General features: G+C 57.5%; 1 protein-coding gene across 3 annotated transcripts in view; it reads left to right on the top strand.

Annotated features, from left to right (window-relative positions):
* Positions 1-19867, top strand: part of Casz1 (castor zinc finger 1) — a 141531-nt gene that overhangs the window by 29203 nt on the left and 92461 nt on the right. For all 3 annotated transcript variants that reach the window (XM_026397955.2, XM_077791512.1, XM_077791511.1), the window contains exon 2: positions 2108-2256. The gene's annotated coding sequence lies outside the window, so the exon portion shown is untranslated. The remainder of the gene's footprint in view (positions 1-2107; positions 2257-19867) is intronic.

The raw sequence follows: 19867 nt of genomic DNA, 5'->3' as shown, positions 1-19867 counted from the left end.
GCTGGGCTGGGGGATGGCAGGAATGGGGAAGACTGAGGAGGAGCAGGAAGAGGCCTGGCCACACCCTTTATTTGATTGAAGCTCCCTCTGCCCCTCAGGCTCCTCTGTTGGCAGGAAGAGGTCAGACTAGGCTCCCTAGGGTCTGGAGACCCCTCTTACCCTGTCACTAGACCCCCCTTCAGAACCAGGCGTGAGACACTGGGAGTGCAGCTTGGGTGTGGGGTCAGACTCTGGCCCACCAGCTCCTTCCAGAAGTTGGGAGGTAGCGTGTTTCCCTTGACCTTTTCTCTAGGGAAATACCGTGTCCCTTCTGCAAAGCTGGGAGCTGGGAGTATCACCCCCCCATGTCAGACGCTGGCTTTCGGGGGAGTCTGAGGACCCTGGGGTGGAACCCCTGCAGGCAGGCATTCTGGGGGCAGCAGCCGTAGGTGGTCCGAGGCACCCCTTCCTCCCACCCAGAGCCGTGAATCCGTGGGTGTGCTGCGGGGGCTTCGGCGGATTCTGGACTAACCGGAGGAGGAGTGTCAGAGCCCAGAGGACTGAGTCTCCCAGTGGCCCTGAAGTTCCCATTAAAGTGTTTTTTCCTCTTTTTTAAAGAAAAAAATATTCCCAAACTGGAAAACAAAGGAAATCCACTTCCCCCAAATCACACGAAACTCACATTAGGGGCCTGGCAGGACTCCATGGAAACCAGGAAACCCGCCGTTAACCCTGTGTGGTGTTGAGGGTGGGGTGGGAGCCAGGCCAGTCCACCCTGGACTGCTGACACCTTCCATCTCTACACTTGGCCCAGGGAGCTGGCCTGGGTGGCATCGCCCCACCAGAGGGGAGGAGCTTGTGCCGAAGCCTGCAGAGCCCACTCCCTTCCACTCAGGCCCAGCCTTGGGTGGCAGGAGAGGAGCACTCAGCTCTCCAGGGAGGCCCCCTGGGGCCTCCGAGGGCTGGGCCAAGTTGGAGAACCTGCCAGGCAGCTGCCCACTCCATGCCACTCACTGCAGTCAGAGCCAGGCCCGCTCACACACTTGGGGAGCACACTGCCGTTGACCGTCGCAGATGTCACAGTCCCCCAGGAGAGGAGGAAGGAAAGGACCTGGATTTCAGTGCCAGCTTCATACGCAGGGTGGGGGTGAGAGTGGGCAGAGTTGCCCCGGGATTCCCTGCACCCTGCTCTTACATCAGGAGGCTGGGCCGCCACTTCGGGAAGTTGTGCGCCAGGTTCGGGAGTGTGTTTGTGTTTGCACGCACACGGGCTCGTTTTTTCTCAAAAGGCTGAAAATATTTACAGGTTTGAAGTTGAAACGCAAACAGGAAAAGCCCTTTAAAAAGTGAGTGTAGTGGATATTCAAAACAGGGATCACCATGGAAACACCACAATATTTGCTTAAATTGACACAAAGGTTGCCGGTAGCAGGGCACCAACTTTCTTTGGCCACTATTTTTTTGTTTTTTTGGCCCAGCACCTATCACAGATGAATCTCAGCCGCCTCCTTCCAGGGCGTTTGCTCACACCCTCTTTTCTTTTTTATGAGATGACCCAGCTCCGCAGCAGAGGGGAGCGGGGAAAGGGAGACAGAAGAAACCGAGTTGACCATCCCGCGCAGCTGTCCAGGCCCTGCTTAATGCTGGTCTGCAGACTCCATGACCGCAGGGGGTTGTGGGGCAGCCGGGAGCTGGCCCAGGGCAATCTGGAGGGCAGCAGGGTTAGGGAGCTCAGGGGCCCATTCTGTCGCATTGGGTCTCATCTGTTTCCAGTGTTGGCTTGATTCATTCTCAGGCGGACCTTTCACCCCAGGTACCAAGCCTTGGGTGTGACCCCTCTGTTGTTCCCAGAGTGGCACCTGATTGGCCTAGTATTGTCTCTCCCTGTTTGATTCTTAGCATAGCAATTGGCTAATAATTGTGCAAAGGGCACACTGGTCACCGGGTCAAGTGTGGCATGCACAGTGGCAGTGCCACCTGCTGATTGGCAGGCAGGGTCCAGGAGTCACACGTTGCTGGCTTGTTACCACCCGAGGTGTCGGAACCTTGCCTCCTTTGTTCGCCTATGGGCAGCAGGTTTGTGGGCACCAACTGTAGCCTAATCTGTTTTCCTTTCTCTTTTTGGTAGGCACACAGACCTTGGTGACAGAAGACAAAGATCCCATTGGCCCTTCCAGCTGCCCTGGCCACCAACCCCTCCTTCACAGGGGGGTCCTGCAACTCCCAGGTGGTGCGTGTTGGAATGGACTTCAGACCCCAGCCTCTTGGGATGCAAAGGTAGCTGCTCTTGGTTCCCAAGGTGCCCCTGGGAAGAGTGGGCCGGCCAGTTTGGGGGTTGCGCCTTAGGGTGGGAAATGCGTAGGCCCTAGGCCACCCTATCTCAGTGGGTTCCAGCCTGGGTGGTGGTGGCTTAGGCAGCACAGGTGAAAGTGAAAAGAACATGAGGGTGAGGAGAGGGCCCTGGTCTGGGAGCCAGGCACCTGCAGCTCACTGCACCTGCCTGGATCTCCGTTTTCTTACCCGGAACATAGCAAGTTGGAGTAACTGACCCTAAAGAGTCCTCCCAGTGGTCCTGTGGGTGACACTGGATGGTATGGCGTGGGCGGGCCAGGGTGTCAGGTGAGGCCTCCGCCTGTCAGATGCCATCCTGGATCTTCATCTCAGGGACCTTTCTGTATGGGCAGAGGCTTCTCTGAGCTCTGGGCTCAGCCTGGGGAGACCCACCAGGGCTCTCTTGGGTGGCTCCAGCCCCTTCTCAGAGGCAAAACCAAGGTGCCTTTGATCCAGGCTTGGAAATAGCCCTTTACCTGAGGCCAGCCCTGGGGAGTCTGGGGCTATAATGTCAGATATTTACCTTGAGGTAGCAGACGTGCCAGTCCTTGGGGTGGGGCTTGACACGGCAGGTGACTCATTGAATATTGGTGATTATTCAGTATTCTCTTGGGATCCTGAGGGAACCTAAAGCCAATGGACACAGACTTATGGTAGAGCCTGAGGTGGAGGGTCTGGATGTCGTCCCGAGAGGCCAAGGCTGGCTGGGGGATGCTCCTCTTCTGGGTGCCAGGCTGGAGTCAGCACCCCGGCTCAGCCACCCTCAGACACCATGGGCAGATGGGTGCTGCCCCTCCTCCTGGCTCTGCCACTCTGAACTTTGAACTTGCAGAGAGGAAGCACTGCAATGATGGGTACCAGGATGCCTGCTGGAGGGGTCCCCAAAGCTGCAGGCCCGCTTCGTTTCAGGCCAGGCCTCCTTGGGGACTAGTAGGAGCCCTGAATACAACCCAGGGTTTGCAAATCAGATGCAAACTTGGCCTTTGGTTGCTGGGGTGGAGCGACATGTGGCTGGGACTCTTCTTCCTGGCATCCAGGATGTGATCGGGCTCCAGGAATCGGTCCATCTGTACCTAAGGTGTGCCGCTGTTGTCCTGTTGTCACCTGAAAAAGGCCACGTGGGGGGATTGGTGGCTGCGAGGTCTTGCTTGCATTCGGTGCCAGCATCTTACCTCGGCATCTCCCGGAGCTCTTCCTGCCATCTCTGCCCTCTCTGAGGATGTCTGTTGGGAAGGCGGGAGCCTCAGGTTGGCTCCCAGCCCACCCTGTGCCCTGCTCCAGAGGCTGCCAGAGTGCCCCTCTGAGGGGACAGGTTGGCCTCTTCTCTTCTTGGTGGCAGGCTTTTTGTTTTCCTCTTTCTCTGGGCAAAACATGCCCATTAGTTTTTCCCTTTCTGAAGTTTCCACTCACTGTTGGCTCCCAGGGGCCGTGCCAGCTGGGATTTGCACCCGGCACAGGGTATGGGCCCAGCAGGTCCGGTGGGACTCCCACATCCTGGCATTGGCTGTCTTGGGCTTGATAATGAAGCTTGGGAACCCTGCGGGCTCCGAGAGGGAGTGTGGTCGCCGAGTCCCGCCTCACTTACCCGTACGTTTCCAGTGACGGGCTTGGCCGCAGCCTGGGGTTCTCGTGGCAGGGTGACCCCTGGTCTCAGAGGCATCCAGCCTCACCACAGCATGGGCGAGGGAGCCAAGACTGGGCTCAGTCTGGTCCACAGGCCTGGCTCAGCGTCTCCCAATTTCTGGCTATTCTCTGCAAGATCTGGTCACATTTATCCTACAGTCACAGAGGGTCTGGTGTCTGCCACTCTCTCCCCCAGAGACAAAGTGGACAAGAAACCCCTGCTCTCACCAAGTTCCTGTAGCAGAGGTGACAACCAGCACACCCACAAAACTGAACAAAGACTTGGTGCTGAATGGAATGTGCCCGGGGCACTTAAGGCAGGATGCACAGAGGAGGCCTCTGAGGTGACAGCTGAGATGAAGGACAGGAAGTGGACAGCCATCTGAAGAGCAGGCAGGAGAATATTCCAGAAAGGGAGAACAGGTAGTTTAAAAGTCCTAAGGAGGGAGGAACTCACTACGTTCCGTGTCCAGGAGGAAAGGCCAAGTGGCCGGGAGGTAGACAGGGCAGGGCCTGGATGTGTAGGGCATAATGTGTCAGGGGAGAAGGTGGGATTTTATTCTTGGGTGACAGGATGTCCCCTAGGGGCGCCTTAAGGAAGGAGGTAGTGAGTTGCTTTTTGTTTTTTAAAGACAGCTGGAAACCAGATGCCCTGGCGCATTCCTGTAATCCCAGCCACTCAGGAGGCTGAGGCAGGAGGATCTCAGGTTGGAGGCCAGCCTGGGAAACTTATCAAGAATAAAATAAAAAGGGCTGTGGGTGTGGCTCGGTGGTAAAGGGCCTCTGGGTTCAGTCCCCAGTCCCCAGAAAAAAAAAGTGTGAGGGTGTCCTGGGAAGAATGCATCAGAATGGCGGAAAGGGAAGAAACCAGGAGGCCAGGGGACGGGAGGAGTGAGGGGCCTGGATGGAAGCCATGTGCCCAGAGGCAGAGTTAGTGGAACTTACCAGTGGATTGAATGGGGTGAGGGAAGGAGGGGTCAGCACGCCTCGAGGGTTCTGAGCCCCTGGGGTGTGGCCTGCGTCTTCTTCCTGACAGTGCCAAGAGGGAGACCCATGGCTCTGAGACAGTTAACACCTTGTGGGTTGGAGGAGGGGCGCCATCTTGGAACCAAGCCGGTGGCCAAGCAAGTCCTGAAGGGCTTGGGTGCCCCTTGGTCCGTCCCCAGCAGCCAGCCTTGGAGCAGGCTGGGACTTCCATGCTGGCGGTGCTTTCAGCCCTATGACTCTGCACGACACCAGCTTTGGCTTTTGCTCCAGGGGTCCTGTGCTGGGTCTGAGGTTGGGCACAGACGTCCGCAGAGTTTCCTCTCAGTGGGGCTTTACGTGTGGTCTGTCTTCCGAGCTCCTGAACCTTTTCCTTCGTGCCTGGTCCTTCGTGCCTAGACCCTCAGTTGATCAGCTCTGAGGCTGAGAAATGGGACTGTCTAAGACCTGGTCAGGTCCATGGGACCCATTTCAGCTGCCAGCTCTTGCACATCTGCAGAGATCTTGGGGGTCTTTTATTTATTTATTTATTTATTTATTTTAGTCGTCGATGGACACAGTATTTTTCTTTCTTTATTTTTATGTGGTGCTGAGACTTGAACCCAGTGCCTCACACATGTTAGGCAAGCACTCTGCCACTGAGCTACAGCCTCAGCCCTCTTGGGGGGGGGGTCTTTCCTCGTGGAAAGCTGTGCATTGCTCTAGGTGGCCCATCAGACTTGAACTCAGGCCTGTGACTTTTTCTGGGGCCTCTGATGTGGACTCCAGTACCCCAGGTCCTGACATCATCTGCAGGGACCAGGCAGGAGGAGGCAAGCCCAGCCTGGTGCTGTGACAGCGAGGCGATCCCGGGCTCCCCCCACCCCCACAGGCTTGGTGCAGCCCTGGGTACTGCCGTGTAATTCGGTAGCAAGCCAAAGGCCTGGCTGGCACAAGCGTGAAGCTGTCACCACCGGCTGCTGGGCCCCATGTGCACTTGCCCGTGCTGGCAACACACCCCCAGCCATATGGGCCAGCTCAGCCCTCCAGGAAGCTCTGGAGGCCTGACCTCCAGGGGGCGTGGCAGGAAGGGCAGGCCAGCTACGTCTCGCAGGGGGCATCAGGGGTGTCCCGAGTGGGAAGCAATCTGTGACACAGCAGCTCAGCCCTCCGGGAAGCTCTGGAGACCTGACCTCCGGGGAAGTGATGGGAGGGAGCAGAAGGCCAAGCTGGTGGCGGCTGGCAGGGGGTGACGGGGATGTCCCAGGCCCACAGCTGGTGCCTCAGCCTGGCTCGGAGGGGGCCGCCAGCCAGTCCTCCTGGGCGTGCCTGCTGGCCCTGGGGGAGGGTGCGTCTGTGCACACGTGGGAGGCTTTTCTGCTTTCTGCCTCCATGGTCTGCACTAGATCCATGACCTTCACTCCTAACTGGACTGGACAGTTCTAATGCCATCCTCCGGGGCTTTGATCTGATGTGAGGCTGGCAGCTCCAGAGCACGCAGCTGCGGTGGGGGAAGCAGAGAGGTGGGTTCCGGAGAGGGATGTGGGGCCGTGTTCTCCACCACCCTGGGTGACGCTGCGAAGCTCAGGAGGACAAGTGGGTTCCAGTGGTGCAGCCCCGCGAGGGGTTGTGACTGGGAGAAGGTTTGGAAAGAGCCACTGATGCTTCTGGTTCTAATCTGGGCAGGAATTCTGTCTGATGGCACAGGTGCCCCGCCCTTGGCCCTTCAGTTTTTCCTGATAGAATTGGAAGCCCCTGCTACCCCAGGCACTGACGGAGGGACGCGGGCTGGCAGGTCTGACCTGCACCTGCTCCTGGGGGTCTCGTCTGGTGCCAGGGCGGCTCGAGCAGAACAACGATGGCTTTAGGAGCACTGACACCTGAAGGACCAGGGGAGATGCTCGGCCTCAGTCCCTGTGGCCTCTGGGTGCCTGCAGCAAAAAAATACCAGTAACAGAGGAGCCCCGGGGGCTGGGCACGCGTCGTCCCCTTCCCGTGTAGACCTGCGGGCTCCTGCTGTCCCACCAGCGTCCCCTTGGCCTCTTTCATTCCAGAATCTACAGAGAAACAGACCTGATCCAGGTGAGAGTCCTTAAGCCAGAGGTCGCTGGACCAAGGCACGAGCCACCAGTGGGACCCTTGTAGCCCATCTCCCAGGTCCTTGATGGTGACACACACTCACCCCCCACGCCATTTGCTGCTTGTTCTCAGTCACATGGGGCCTTGGAGTGATCCCCACCTTCTGCTCCCCGCCCACGTTTTCTCTTGGGTTTGGTTGACCTCCCTCGGGAGCCGGAGGCTTGTCCGACCCTGAGCCTTGCTCTGCTAGTCTGGGGTTGAGACCGCTGTGGCCAGGGCGGGAGAGGAGAGGAGGTGTAATTAAACACTAGTTCCTTTTCCAGAAATGCTAATCGAGAAAAGCAATTAAAAGCAACTTTTTTTTTTTTTCCCTTAGTAATCTGGGTTAAGAGCTGGTAATGAAGTTTAGGGCCATTGTGACTCAGTATTTCAGCTTCACCGACTCAAGTCAAAACAATCCAAGCCCAGGAGCTCACCAGCCGTTGAGTTGGGCCCGGGAAGCAGCTGTGCATCCTGATGTTCCCGCTTGTCACCACCCTGCGCTGTTCCCCGGGGCAGTTCCAGCTGGGGAAGGGGATCTGAATGGCATGTAGGTGGGTCCCCGAGGTGACCCCTCAGAAGACCAGAACCTGGAAATGCAGCTGAGCGGAAATGCTTAGGAGCAGGGCACATGTGGCACCTAGTGTAGGGGCCAGAACCAGAAAGGGTGGGTCAGATAGGGTCAGGGGAGAGGAAGTGGTCCTGGGGTGGACAGGGCTCAGCCACATGGGCTCAGAACCAGAGGAGCTGGTGGTCCAGTCCTGACCTCCAACCTCTGCTCGTTCACCTCCGGTTTCATTCATTAATCAGTTGCCATTGAGCACCACTGCATACCCATGTTTTAGACACTGAAAGTGCAACAGTACACAGAGAGGTGAGGATTCCCACCCTCGTGGAATTTACATGCTGGTGGGAGGGAAACAAACGGTCCAGGGCATCAGGAAGGAAAGGAGATGTTCATTGGCGACGTGTTAAAGAGAAAATTAAAGCAGCTCCCGGGAATGGAACGGGGTAGGGTGGACAGGTGGATGTTCGTGATTTTAGATGTGGCTTCTGGGGAAAAGGGTCACTGAGGTGGTAACATCAGGGCGGAGACAAAACAGAAGGGAAGGCGTGGTCACCCTGGTTGGAATCTGGAGGAAGAGTGTTCTTGTCCAGGGGAACAGCAGCTGCGAGGCCCCAGAGGCAGGCGGCCAGCAGGGAGGCCAGGGTGGCTGGGAAGGAGTGACCTGGAGATCAAGGCTGGGGCAGGGGGATGCGGTCCACAGATCCTACAAGCCTTGCAGGCCATCGTGAGAACTCTGGCTGTTACCCGAAGTAAAACGAGATGCTTTTTGAAGAGCTCTGACTGATGTGATCTGATTAGGCACAAGCTCTTTATTAAAAAACAAGACCCTATTGTCACTGGCCCCTCCTCTCATGGTCCCCGATGTGCAGAGTCCCCCTCCCCAAGCACACATACCCCTGGGAGGCACTCTAGCAACACTTCACCTGGGATGGGCCAGAGGGTGCTGGGGGGTGTATCTGGAACTCACTCAGCCCCAGCCTCAGCCTCCTCCCTGGGAGCAGTTCACCATCAGGGTCTTGTCACTTTAAGCAGCCCCCCGCCTGGTTTCCTTGGCCTGCTTTATCTGAAGTCCAAGCGCATGTTGTTTCAGGACCGATCCGCTTTAGCTAATTAATAATCTGACAGGAGCCACCCAGGGGATTAGCCTCGGAGCTGAGCTCCACCAAGCCCCAGCAAATGAGCCCCATGCTCCTCAGGGACATGGAGGTGACTTTGGGGGGGGGTTCATGGAGGGGGGACCCCCATAGGTGAGCCGTGGCATGGGGCAGTGTAGGAGTGGCCAGTGAAGGAAGAGGAAGGGGAGAGATGGGAAAGGAGCCTCCTAGAGGACTCCGCTGTCCCCAGACAGGCAAGGACTCTGCTCTCCTCTGCTGCCTCTTATGGTCTTGTCACCTGCCAGAAACTGTCCCCATCTGAGGAGCCGGGATACCGTCGCCAGCATTAGCAAGTATAGATGCAGGACCCGGGTGTGGCCGAGCCTCAGGTGACCTGCACCCCATCCTCAGCACGAGTACGTTCCGTGGGCTGTTGGCTATCGGCTCCCACTAAAGGTGTCTTCATGGAGTACGAGATATTCTGCTTCCACGTTTCCTCTAGCGATCCTGAGAGGAGGGCCAGAGGCTTTGGGGCTCCCTTTGGAAGAGGTGGCACTTCCCGGGGAGCCACCTGGGGCTTTTTCAAGCAGGGTGAGGCTGGGGTCCTGGTGACCTCGTGGTCACAGTACAGGGAGAGGAGGACGAGGAGGACAGATGTCGGCCACTTGCCTGTCTTCCAACCTGTTGGGCCCAGGTGGTCCTTGGATGCTTAGAGTCTAAGTCCCCTCTGGAACATCTGTGGCCCCAAGTGAGGGAACAGTGCCCCCCGGCCACCTGTCCCAGGGGAGGCTGGCATCTAGGAAATCCAGCCTGCGCCTAAGGGGAAGGCTCGAAGTTCCCGGGTCATCTGGGTTGGGTGGACAACCAGGGCATTTGTTCTGAGCAGGGGTGGCCTCCTGTGTGGGAGGGGCCAGGCCAGGTCACATACAAGGTCAGGGACAACAGCCTGCTAGGCAGGGCCCCTCCTTGTTCCAGGTTTCTGGGCACTGAACAGAGATACCCGTTGCTGACCTCCCCATGCCCACCTGCACGGCCACAGAGCAGAGTGCTGGCTTCTCAGGAAGGACACACCGTTCAGCCGGGCTGGCTGCCCAGGATGTCACTCTCAGGGCAGGAGGGGCGCGCCTTTATTGGAAAGCTTGATGGGGTCCAGCCTGCTCGCTCTCGTGACCCCTGTCACCCTGGCTCTGTTCCTCGTGGTCAGGGAGCTCAGGGCAGCGAGAGAGGCCAGCTGCCAGCTGGTGGAAGTCCAGCCTCCTGCAGCCAAGGGGCCCGATGCCAGGCGGGCACTGCCCTGAGGTGGGAGCGCGCGGGCCCCGGCTCTGTGCTCTAGGAGTTAACAGCATCTGCGCCCGAGGAGGGCCCCTCTCCCCGTGGGCCGCCTCCTCCAGCCTTTCCCGGCACAGCCAGCCAGGGAGTCTGTGGTGCGAGCAGTCGGGCCGGGGGTGCCGAGCTGGTGGGAACCTCTTCCGCTTCCTGAGCTCTCAGCCTCTTCCCCAGCGTGCCCGGTGGTTTGGCCCTGGTTCTCGAGCCGTCTGCTGCCCGTGCTGCCTCTGACCGACATCGTTAGCGTGGGTATTTATATTTCATTAACGACATTAAGCCCAAATGGCATTAAAAGCAAAGCTGGTGATAAATAGCTTATTAATAAACAGGGAGTGCTCCGTGCTGCCTGGCCTATCCCAGCCCCGGCGTTAACCCTTGCTGCCCTAGATAAATATGTTTCACCCCAAAGACCAGCCCCCAAAAGATGGGGCCGGAAGGGCCTGTCACCTGCCCATCCTCTACTGGGTACTCTGAGGTCCACGCATCTTGGATCCCGAGTTCTGGGTCACTGCAGCTCATGTGACCCGGCCAGATCCCTCAAGGCCTCTAATCAAATTCCCCTCACCCCACCCTCACTAATTTTGATTCTGGGGATGAAGAATTTAGGAAATATGGCTTTTGTAGGCTGCAAGCTCAGGTCTTCTCCATTTCCTTGAAGTTCAGTCTACAAGGACTTTGGAATCAAAGACAGTGATGCTGCCGGGTGCGGTGGCAGGCACCTGCAATCCCAGCAGCTCCGGAGGCTGAGGCAGGAGGATGGAGAGTTCAAAGCCAGCCTCAGCAACTTATCGAGGACCTAAGGAACTCGGTGAGATTCTGTCTCTAATAAAATACAACAAAGGGCTGGGGATGGGGCTCCGTGGTTAAACGCCCCTGGGTTCAATCCCTGGTACCAGGGGAAAAAAAAAAAAAAAGAGTGATGCATATGAAAATATTAGCAGTGACAACAGTGACAAGCACAGCTAACATCTACGGGGTGCTAACTGTGAGCAGGCCTTTCACTGAGCACAGGCCCCCATCCTCACAGCCACCCCAGGGAGCCTCACTGTGTAAGTGGCAAGGCACTTCCTGGAAGAGCGAAGCAGTTCTACCCACTGAGGCCCAGGTCACACAGAGGCTAGGCCCTGGTCGTGGTGCAGGACTTGGTACGGGGGGTGGGGGGCGTCGTCCCTGGCTCCTGGGCCTCGGGCCTGCCGAGGCTACCCAGGGCTGTGGCTCCAGGCCTTGCTTGACTCTGCCTCTGTTGAGCCCCCTGCCCACCAGGACTCAGTGTTCTGTTAGGCGATGTCACTGGCCAGGTGAGCCCGCCTGCATGCAGGCTGTCTGACTGGAGGCCACAGACACGCACCACAGAGTCCACCACCTCCTCTAGAACTCAGGGGTGCCAACAGGGATGTCCGCGGTGACCCCAGTGAGCAGAGTCCCGCAGGCCTGGGTCGTTTGGGGTTTTGGTCAGTGTTTTGTGGCTGTCATCTCTTGACGCTTGGAAGAAGGTGGGGCAGACTCGGTCCCCCCTTGCCCCGGCTCCCTGGCTGGATCACTGAAGGTAAGAGGAGAAACCGGAGCCTCACTTAGAACGTCTCGCCCCGACCAACCTGAGCAAGAATTCTTGTTCCATGCCCTGTCTCTTCGGAACTGTCTGGGCCACACCGGGTTGAAGGGGGCCAGGGACTCCCTGGGAGTTTGGCGGTATAGAAAGGAAAGAGGAGGGAGAGCCGAAAGGGACGCACCGTGGGGTCCCAAGCAAGAGGGTGGGGCAGAGGGCTCATGGCTTCTGTCCAGTGACGCAACTTCCCACTCGCCGGAGAGTGCCGGGACTCGTGCTGCCTCAGCCAGGGGCCAGGCCTGCTTCTCCCAGCCCATCCCAAAGCTGGGAAGGAAGTGGGGAAGCAGTCACTGTCAGGGTCCTGGTCAGAAAGTTCCCCTCTCACCTGGATGGCTGGACCTGACCCTCACACCCCAACCCCCACCGAGGAGAATGACGCAGGAACCAGCGAGGCCCCGGCTGACCGCTAGGTGCCGTCAGGGCTGCCCCTACGGCCAAAAGACCCGGCCACTTGCTCTGGCCATGCAGGCCTTTGTGGTCACGGCAGGGCGCAGTGTATGGCAGAATCACAGTTGTCACCGACATGGTACTTAAAGTGCACTAGGTCTCTAGGCCTGTCCCTCCTGTAGCTAGCTGGTGGTCAGGAGGGAGAACCCACTGGGAGGAAGATGGGAGAGATGGGCTTTGAGACAGGCCACCCGAGTCGCTGTTTCATAGAACTGTGGCCGTCCCTTCGCCATGCTCAGCTCCACTGTCCTCTGTGACATGATTGTGCCTTCTCTGCAGGGATGCAGTCTCTAAAATGCCTGTGATGGCCTTGGACCTGGGAGGCGCTGGGCGAGGGCTGGTGCCCATATTCCTGCCCTTACCTTGTTGTCGCTGATATTCTGTCTGAGAAACAGGGGAGGAAGTGGGTGAAGACTCACATACACAGCAGGGCGTGGCCTGCCGCTCCCTCTGGGGACTGACGGCAGCACTGGTAGGGATAAGTCCATCCATCCAGTCGTCCACTCATCGTTTCTAGGACATCTCCTCCGCTAGGCCCAGGAGGAGTGAGGACAGGGTGAGTCTAAGGGGAACGCAGCGGGGCTCCCAGCCAGGGCTCCTGGGGAAGGGCAGCCAGCTGCGGGTGTGGCCACTCTGGTTCCAGGCAGCTGCAGGGACCAAGGGAGAAGAGCTGGCATCTCAGCATGTGGCCCTGCTGCGTGGTGGGGCAGGTCCCTCCCTCCCGTGCCGTGCCCACTGGTAGTGGGCTGGCTGTTGGCAGGCATAAGCCACCTCGTTGTCCCTCTGCTGTGCGAAGCCCAGAACCTGGGTAGGGCTTCTGCTTGTCTGCCTGCCAGGTGTTGGAGTGCTGTGCTCCAGGCCCTTCCCTGGCCACCCGGCTGACATGCTGTTCCTCTGGCCTTGGTGGAACATGAGTGGCACGGTTTGGCCCAGGCTCGACGGGTACTTAGCAAGAGCCTCCGCCTGAGGGATGAGGTTGGTCCCCTTGGTTGCATCAATTTCTGAGGGACGGGGATGTGCAGACCCCTCCCCTCTGCAGACCCCTCATTCCCAAGGCAGCTTGCCCTCTTCTTCCCCTCCACCCTCTAAGGTGTCCTGTGTTCTCCAAGGGCCAGGGCTCAACAGGGGCCGGGGTGGGACGGCCAGTGGCTCTTGTGCAGAAGGTCTGTGTGGGCTTACCTTGCTTTAGTGGAACGTCACAGCAAACTGGGTGGCCTCCCTCATGTGCCACTTGTCCCTCTAAGGATTCTGAGTGTCCACTCCTGCTTGAAAGGGACCACACGGGGAGAAGCTATGAAGTCATCTGTTTTGCCTCATGTGACCTAAGGAAAGGGGCTGGGGGTACAATGGGTGACAGCTCCGGGGACTGGGAGATGGTAGGTATGGGCAGATGGTTCAGTGTGCCCAGGAGCAGGGCCTGTGGCCTCCTGGGCAGACCTTCAAGGGGGTCAAAGGCCGCTCCATATCCAGAGCGCTCTCTCTGCCTCATTCCTGGGCCCAGTGGTGCCCTGACAGGAGGCCAGCCTCCCTGGGCTGGGCGGTGGGCAGGGAGGCCCTCGGAGAGGCCTGGGCCCAGAGCTGGCCCTCAGTCGGGCTTAGGGTGCCCTCTTGGCTCTGGGCAGTGCAGGCCTGTGGAGCCACAGGCAGGGTGGCCACCACAAGGAGCCAGGAGGGGGACGGCAGAAGGGGTCAGGCGTGTTCTGTCCTCTGGGAGCTTCTCCTACTTTCATTTTCTTTTTGCCACTGTTTTTTTTTTTTTTCCTTGGGGTCTAATTAAAGACTTGGAGCCGTTTACAGCCTGTGGTTGGCTTTTTATTTGGAGCCTTGGCAATTACCTCCTGCCCTAAAATAAGTTTCGATGGAGCAGGGGTAGGCTTTTTCTTTTGGCCAAGTTCTCAGCTTTAATTTTGCCGTGTGTGCGTGTGTGTGCGTGTGCGTGCGCACGTGTGTTCCTTCATGAAGCTCGAGTGTGTGATGGGGTGTCATGACGCCTGCCCCTCCTCCCCTTTCCAAATCCTTGTCACTTGCCCCATCTCAAGTGTCCCTTGGCCAAGGCAGAGACCTGGACAGTGGGAACAGTATGTCCTCAGCCTCACCCTGCCTGGAGGCACCTCGGTGACAACAGGCAGGTCATCTGTTGACTCTGTCCCAGTTTCTTCACCTGCAAATGGGGCCAGCGGGCTGGGCATGACGGAGGCTTTGGTCCACACCACTTTGGAAACAGACCTCTTGCCACAGCAGCGTAGAGTGGGGGAAGCCACCGCCGGCGGCACCAGCACCCCGGGCCTCGTTTGCCCTCTTAATCAACACCCTTTGAGTTTGATAGGAACCTGTTGTCGTGTCCCCATTTTATCCCTCTCTGTTCCCCTGGCCACTGTGTGAGCAGATGTGATCACCCCCAGTTTATTGCTGAGCCCTAAGGCCAGGGATAATTAGTGGCTTTTCTGAAATCACTTCGCTTAAAAGAGACAGAGTCTTGAGATTCAAACTCAGGTCCTGTGATCTTCCAAAACCCAAACCCAAGACTTTGTGGGGCTCATTGCAAAATGAAAACGTGGAGCCCCTTGTCCTGAAATAAGAATTTCAGGACCCCAAGAACACAACATGAGACTGAGTGGGTGCCCTTCTGAGCACCTGTGTGGCTGCAGGGGTTGCATGCCCAAGAAGCTAGCCCTGTCCGTCACCCCCTGGAGTCTCCTCCTATCTGCTCTGTTCCTACCCATGAGGTGATGGCAGGGAAGTCACATAGGCCAGTGGTGCCCCCCTGGCCGCTGTGACCACCCCTTTAGGGGGGCTGGAATCTGGGTTCTCCCAGCCTCCTGAACTTTTCCATGAGCCCGGTACAGGATCTCTGGGTTCCCTGAGTCTCCTGGGGTCCTTTTCAGTTAGAGGTGAAGAACTGAAAAGTGGGTGCAATAAGAACTCTTTTTCCTTGGGGTAGAGGTTGAAGTTTTGAGGACTTGGTCTTCCGAGTCCCGTTGAGGAGCTCAATGAGATTCTGTCTGTCAACCCAAAGCAAGTGGTGACCTGCCAAAAATATACAGGTCATCCTGGGCTCCAGTTGTTCTGCTTTGGGTAGAAGGTTAGGCAGCCCATTCCTTGGGCAGATCTGGAAACTTCCTAGCTGGTTGCTGGGGACTGGGGTTGCCATGGAAACTTTGGATGGATGGATGGATGGATGGATGGATGGATGGATGGATGAATGGAGCGAGCACATAGCTGGGTGTGAGCCCGTGCGAGTGCCCATGTGCGTGCACACGCGTGCCACAGAGGACATGGCTCTCCTGCAGCAGGCAGCTATTTACACGAGAGCTGTCAGGATGATTGGCTTTTACTGAATTTCCCAGATGGAGCGGCCTTTGCCTACCCGTCCAGTGTGCTCCTGCCCGTGGCCCCCTTTCTGTCTTCTGCTAGTGCCCCTCAAAGATGTCTGAGTGCCAAAGTCCTCGCCGCAAGAGCCCATCTGGACTCTCTCCCAGGTGCCCCTGCTCCCCAGGAGCCTTCTAAATTCTGGACCTTGGGTGTGCTTAGGGTGAACCGTGTCCTGAAAACCATGGCAGCTGTTTTTATTGGGGGGAGGGAACAACTTTGTGTAAAATGGGGGCCAGGTGGGGGTGGGAGTCCCCCAGGCGCGAGGTCTGAGGCAGTTGGAGTATAGGAGGGCGAGGTGCCCGAGTTTCCAAGGACTGATTAGATGGTATGCCAAGTGTATTAAATTTTGCAGACATTTTAACAGCAATATGCTAGATAGTTGGGTGTCCCCTGAGGCGGCTGGATTTTTTATATCCTTCACAGAAGGTCAGAACCCTCTTCTGCCTGCCTCCCCCTCCATCCCATGCTCTCTGCTCCACGGCTCACCCTCCCCTTCCTCAACAATTTCCCTGGCTTCTCCCTCTCTGCTCGTCAGGAACCTAAAAGACATCTCTGGTCCCTGCCAGAAAGAGGCAGCACGGGTCCCTCCCGCCTCGCCATTGGGCTGGTGTCAGGGGTCTCCAAGGCTGGGGAGGGCTCACGCGGGGAGCTTGATTTCTGTTCTCTCTGCTCTGCACCCCTCCCCCCACTTTGGAGACTGTTGTCAGACCTGCCCCCTCCCTCCTTATTTTTATAGAAAAAAAGGCAGGAAAAGCATCCATCTGGCGTATGAATAATTGAAATGGCTCAACCCTGTTCCTGTGGCTGCTGTTTGTTCTCAGCTCCCCCCGGCCCGGCCCATCCCCCTGAGCATGGGTCTCTGAGCGGAGGCTGCGTGGGCATTCTTCCAAGGGTCTCCGGTGAGGCCCAGGGCTCTCCTTAACCTTGAGTCCTTTCTCCCTGGGAACCAACAGGTCTGAGTGGGGGACGTTTGGAGATGTGGTTTCCTTCTCACTGTCCATGGGGACAGCCAGCCCTTGGCTAGAGTCTCCCAAATATCACTGCAACTCAGTCTCAAGGGCCAGCTTCCCTCACCCTGGCCTCTCCCAGAGCCCCCCGGGAACCTCTGATGTATACCCAGCCTCCTCTTTTCCCCCAGCCTTTGCGCCCAGTCCTGAGGGCTCTGGTGACCTCCCAAAGCTTTGGGGGCTCTGGGGACTCCTCTTTGGGGAAACTGGCTCTCTGGCAGTGCTGTCCCAGACTTCTGATCAGGCACCTTGCCCTGAGGCCTCTGAGACACCCACGTCCCGTCCTCTGCCCCCCCCCCCAGCGTGCCCAGCTGAGGCTGCCCTGGCTGGAGGTGTCCCCTTCTCTGCGTCTTCATTTCGCCTCTGGGTTGGGAGCCATGAGAGAGGAGATCCTCCACTTTGCTTTCTGGGAGGAAGCCCACGGCGGTGGGAGGGCGGGGCAGAGGCGGGCTGGCCCCATCACTCCACGGGGCTGGGACCAGCTGCACACCAAGCCCCGTGTCCCGGCCCAGAATTCACTGTCTCTTTAAAACCCTTTAGAGGAAAAACAAAAGAACTTTAGTGCATTAATTCTAGATGAAGATGGGCCTCCAGATGATAGCCCGACCCTCGTGGCTCCCTGCGAGCCCACTTCCCTCTCCTCCTCCCCCTCCCACCCTCCTGCCCCGCTGCCCCGCCCTGGCTCTCCATTCCCATCCCTTGTTCTTGCCCTGTGAGAGGCTGACGTCAGGGTTGCATGGAGTGTGGGCTTTCTGTTTGAAAAGTCAATACTTCTGTTTGTCTGTTTGGGACATCATGTTTGTGTCATGTGTGCATATCGACTTGCAGCCGTGGGCCCTGTGGTTATTAAGTGCCGGGAGCCAGTGTGCATTTCGGGACCACCGATCGGCTGTGGTGGGGAGGGGCTGGCACGGGCATCACCACAAAGTGGTGAGAGGCCTCAGAAGACGCCCCGTAGGAAGAGGGTGCGAGCAACACCAGAACCTTCTAGATCTCTTCCGGGTTCATTTACAAAACTGCCCAGTCAGCAAAAAAATAATTCGGATGAAATTCAAATCAGGTCTGTTAATATATGACCATAAATATATAAATATATAATAAATAGAAAAGTCGTTTGTAAAGACTCCTACACATGTTATAAAAGCTGCAAAATGTCTGACATTCCAGGGCCTGGTACGAATAATTAGATATTTATATCCAATAAAACTGGTTTGATGGGGAAATCGTTTCCCTGTGTGGATTCTCAGTGGAGGACGAGTTTCGGTGGTTGGGTTTGTTTTTTTCCTGACAATAAAACCAGGGGTTTGGCACCAACAAATGTATTTCCCGTAAATATCTAAATCTCCGTTTTCCAGCGTGAGCTCTGCTGGACGGGCCCGTCACACCCGCCGCTCTCCTCGCTGGCCTTTCCATTGTCCCTGGAGAACAGTGCACGGCCCTCCCCCCTGCACCCCGGGCCTGAGCTGCAGCCAGGACCACTCTGCCCCCCGCGCCCCTCCGCACCCAGACTGCTGCTGTAGGCTCTTCACTCTGCTCTTTTTGGGGATGAGTTTTTCAGCCCGGGGCTTCTGCTCTCCTACGCCCTGGAAGCCCAATCTAAGCCCCTCCTACCCCCCACTACCATTTTTAATTCCCGTCTTCACCTCCTGCTCCTGGACCCTGCTCTCCCTTCTCTCGGGAGCTCTGTTTGACCCCCTGGCCCATAGCCTTCAGGGCCTCTACCACGCGCCTGGAGGCCCTGGGGAGGCAGTTTGCCTTACTGCCCTGGCTTGGGGACATCGCCCAGCCCCACCCTTGTTTCTCTTCCATCTGTTCCACAGTGGCGAACAGATGGAGCCAGGAGCCAGAAGGTGCGTGGATGACTGTGACCTCTCTCTCCCATTATACGGATGTGGAGCTGAGGCCCCGCGTCGGGCAGATGGCCTGGGGTGAGGGGCTGGCTTAAGACTCCTAAGTGGGACAGACAGAGCTGGGCCAGAAGTACAGCCCCTGGCTTGACCTCCCGCTGGTTCTGGGCGTGCCGAAGGGGAGCACACCTACTCCACAGGGTAGGGACCCCTGGGGCAAGTGGCCTCCCTCTCTGAGCCTTGCCTTTCTGACCAGTGACGTGGACTCAGTGCTTACCCCGCTGTAAGGCCACCCAGAGGAGCAATTCAATGAGGTGTCTACGAGTCACACCTTGGGTTCCGGGCCGACGGGTCCGTTCCCCAGGAAGAAGGTAGTCAGGTTGACCCCATGGCCCAAGCCCGGACCTGCATGTCACCGGGTTGCTTGACACTGGGGTGAGGGCTGTCTATGGGCTCTTCCGGGTGGTGGGATTGCTTTTGCCTGTCTCCCAGCATGGCTGCGTCTCACCCTCTCAGGACGTTCTGGCCGGGTTCAGGGTGCCTTAGAGCTTCCCAGGGGCTGCTGTGACTTCACTTCAGCCGGGAAGGAAAAGCCATTGGTGGAGGAGCAGCACCCGGGTGCTGGGGTCTTCAGGTTCCTCAGGGACGCACCCCAGAGGCAGGGCCAGAGAAGCCGCAGGGGTGGACTGCAGCGCCTTCGCAAAGACCCAGCCCAGCTCTGTCGGGGACATTTGGGCCAAACTGTCACCTGGGCCCTTGGGAGGCTGGTGGCCCTGATGTTCTGACAGACATCTTTCAGATCAAAGAAAAGGAGTCTCCTGGCAGCCAGCACGGCCAGGAGGAGGGGAGAGGGCTGGCAAGGAGGGCTCGGGGGAAGGTCTGCGGGCCCTACCGGGAGCCTGGGAGCTTAATTATAGAGCTCTGAGTAGTGACAGTAGACAGCCCTGGGTACCGCTGGGGCTGCTGAGCGGTGGCACTGCCACATGCCACGTGCCCACACTCTTCCTCCGCTCTCATCCTCCTGCTCCTTGCTGAGGACCCTGCGTGTTCGTGCTGGGCGTGGCCAGCAGCCCAGGCCCCCCTCCAGGATGACCCTTAAGTGACACAGAGTGGCATGCCAGCTTCACCTGTACCCATCCCCGGAGCGGAGAGGCCCAGAGCACACGGGACCACCCTCCAGGGGTGGCTCTCTTAGGCCAGTAAGTTTCAAGACACACTTCTGCCCAGGGGACAGGACCCTGGCCTGGAATTCAAAGCCGCCCTCCAAAAGACACCTGGGTGGCTTGTTTTTCGATGTTGTCCTTTTTCTTCCTCCTTTTCCCCAACCCTCGCAAAACTAAAAAAAAAAAAAAAAACTTGGAGAAGCAGAGCCCAGGCTGCCTGTGACTGGCTCACAGAGAAGCCAGTCAAACCTCCCCTTGTTGAGAACATTTTGACAGCATAAAATTGTTGCCGGAATGTGACTTTAACGAAAAGTAAAAAAAAAAAAAAAAAAAGAGAGAGAAAGAAAAAAAAATCCTTCCTTCATGCATATGGAGTTTTTTGGAAAAAAAAATGGTATTTTAATGCTTTCTATTAAATTGGGA

The sequence above is a fragment of the Urocitellus parryii genome, chromosome 11, assembly GCF_045843805.1.
Source record: "Urocitellus parryii isolate mUroPar1 chromosome 11, mUroPar1.hap1, whole genome shotgun sequence".
Taxonomy (NCBI): Eukaryota; Metazoa; Chordata; class Mammalia; order Rodentia; family Sciuridae; genus Urocitellus; species Urocitellus parryii.
Note: the sequence above shows the minus strand (reverse complement) of the source record. Positions and strands in the feature narration are given on the sequence as shown.